The sequence below is a fragment of the Hippocampus comes genome, unplaced genomic scaffold (genome assembly GCF_001891065.2).
Source record: "Hippocampus comes isolate QL1 unplaced genomic scaffold, H_comes_QL1_v1.1 scaffold176, whole genome shotgun sequence".
NCBI lineage: Eukaryota > Metazoa > Chordata > Actinopteri > Syngnathiformes > Syngnathidae > Hippocampus > Hippocampus comes.
In genome coordinates this window covers 2,027,735-2,030,625 of record NW_017805826.1, presented here as the reverse complement: position 1 = coordinate 2,030,625, position 2,891 = coordinate 2,027,735, and the positions used below count along the sequence as shown (strand labels likewise).

The 2,891-nt window shown below is 42.7% G+C and overlaps 1 protein-coding gene across 1 annotated transcript in view; it reads left to right on the top strand.

The window, feature by feature from the left end:
- The first annotated feature begins 662 nt into the window (after positions 1 to 662).
- Positions 663 to 2,891, top strand: part of dlgap2a (discs, large (Drosophila) homolog-associated protein 2a) — a 110,193-nt gene continuing 107,964 nt past the window's right edge. The window contains exon 1 of the mRNA XM_019887201.1: positions 663 to 729. The gene's annotated coding sequence lies outside the window, so the exon portion shown is untranslated. The remainder of the gene's footprint in view (positions 730 to 2,891) is intronic.

Below are 2,891 nucleotides of genomic sequence, written 5' to 3'. Positions count from 1 at the left end.
ATCTTTTTCTGTCCCCTGTCTCACAACACCTCAACACATTCAGATAACTCTCCATCTGTTCAGGTAAAAGACCTCGTATTGGAAGTCCAGAATCCACATTCCAGTCACAGTTTAGCTCCAGCCATGCTGGGAGAACCAGCAGCGGCAAACAAAAAAAAACGAGGGCAGATTCCGAATCAGTCAAAAAGAAAAGATCTGGAAAACTTTATTTACATCTCTGATTAAAAAAAAATATATAGATATTTTTCAACATCCTAAAAAAATGATGAGCCGGCCTAAGAAAAACTACAGTTGAATAAAACCTTTTAAGTGGTTTGAAATCTAGTTTACGTGGACAGTGTACTGCAAGTGTGTGTGTGTGTGCGTGTGTGTGTGTGTGTGTGTGTGTGTGTGTTGTCTGCCTCTCCTCTCTCTCTTGCTGCACCGCCACTCTGCCGTGCTGCAGTGGATGCTCCAAACAGTGCGCTCGCAACTCATCGCAGTGGCGGTCGCAGCATCTCACTGACATTTAACCGCCTTTCTAACCCTGGTGGCTTTTCCGCCGTCACTTATGAACAGTGTGTCTTAATAAATGAAAGGGCAAGTCATAGGGACGTCTGCATACAGGTGGAGAGCTCAGGAAGTCTATAATTCAATGTACCTTGCACATTACTGTGTGATTTTCTGCTGTCCTCTGTGGCAAATCAGCTTGTGCTCTTAGATGCCTCCTGCTTGGAGACACTTTGCCAGGTAAGTTAGTTGTCTGGTCCGCATGTATTTTTCGCTGTATGTGATGGTTTAACAGCTTTCTGCAATGCTTTAAAAAAAATTTTCGAGATTATATTTTGGCAGAAGTTACAGGATAAACATCTAGCGAGCAGATAGTATTCAAATGTGCCTGTTTGATCCCACAACCACACTGTATATTTGCAAGTGAACCCCACAATAAATTCTGTTGGACTGCAGCAACTTGAAATCCCTATGCAGAAATGGGAGTTGCTGTATCCAGGGTGCATTTTTTTTAACACATTTTCATTTGTATTGCAAAACAGAAATGTATGATCGTATTTGTTTGGCATTCTGTTTTAAGTGTTTTGTGTGTGCACCGTCTACATGCTTGCATGCGAAGGAATACGGTCTAAACTTGCAGTGGTGTGCAGAGTTGTATGTAAACTGTCATGAAGGGTGGGTCAGCTTTGCGTAGGATGTATATGTGTCATTTGATGCTTCATGCGTGTGTACTGTGCATGTATGTATGTCAGCTGTCTCGTTTTCTGACTGGTGGTGACAACATCACAAGGTTACTTTTAGGAAATTCTTATGAGTGCTTCATCAGGTCTTGGCTGTCATGAGTTTGTCTGTGGCTTTGTGTTTCTTGTACTTATGGCCCAGCACTGAGCAGCCTGTTGGAGGAGATGCTTGGGGTCCTCCTTGTCCATTGCTGCACTGCAGACAGTCTCTGTCCCGCCCAGGCAGCGACGTGCTACTTTACTTCAATCCAGACAGCGTAGGCTTGGAGAGGCTCTTCATCTCTTAGACTGTGCCATTTGAACAGATGGTTGTAGCCGAGTACCTCCCAGCAGCCTACACCGTGGTGTATTTGGAAGTGCAGGTGGCCTTATCAGTTGGGAGTTATAGTTTGGCATTACCATTGCTTTGCTGAGATGAGTAAGTCTGTAACAGCACCTTGCTGGCAACCCAGGGATCCCTTGTTGCTCTAAATGAGCAGCAGATCTCCCGCAACGTTGTTGGGTTTCACCAAATGGTTTGCCGTCATCCAACCTTCAGGTCTCCTCCTACTTGCCTGCTGCACTGTGCTTCACACTGACTGTGAGTTATGTACCCATGAAGCTATATCCACTATCAAGACTGTGAGATTTCATACAAAACATCTTGAGGACGCTTTTAGCCGTTGCAGAAAGGCACCTGATGTGTTTTCTCACATGGCGCAAGGGCATGCGGTGCGGCCGGATGCGCACATGAATGTGGAAAATATGAATGGAATCAAAGACAATTTGTGGTCCACATTCTTAATGAATGGATTGGACGTCAAAAATGAATGGACATGTGCGGTGCATGGAATACCAGAGCAGAATGTCTTTTTCTCAAATTGTGACAAAAAGAAACAAAATGGTGTTTATGCGATGGCATCCAAGCAATCCGATACTGGATGTATTCTGATGTCTGTTCTGTTTTGAGGGTTAAATCTGACATAACCTCATGGCCCTCCTCATATTGTTTCTCAAGCCAACTCTGTTGTTATCGCTCACACCAAGAACTTTTGCGATCATCTCAACAGCCACGAAAAATAAGGATTTCCAGGCCTTGAGTGCAGTGTGTATCCACAGACATTTTCAAAACAAATCACTGAAAACAAAACTAATCTCCTCGCCACACTTGTGCAGTTGCCTGCCTCTTTATCTGTCAAGACCAGCCACTTCTTTCCTCACAATAATCCTTTTAAACAAAGTACAGCAAACTTCCTTGGCTGTTATATGGTCTAAGCATCCAGGCCCATATGCATGCTATTATGCAAGTATGGCGATTTTCTGGTTTTGGGCAGTGTCACTCCCATCCTAAATGAATTCAGCTTAGGAAGCTGCATGTTCAAAGATATGAAAGTAACAATGCAGCTTATATTTCCTTTCTGTCAACACAGCCCTCAAAAATTATCCTAAAGTAGGCTCATATTGCCCTTGCAGCCATAACCTTTGAGTTTGTTTTGCATAATTCTAACCTGTACACTTTGATTAGAAAACATACAAATTAGCTGTTTACATAGTTTCCATAACCTGATACTACACCCATAACTTTGTTGAAGTACTTTTTGATTTTCTTTTAATTATCTAATTTCTTCCAAAATGCTGCCCTTCCACCTTTTTAAAAATACGATGTTCAAATGTATGCATACA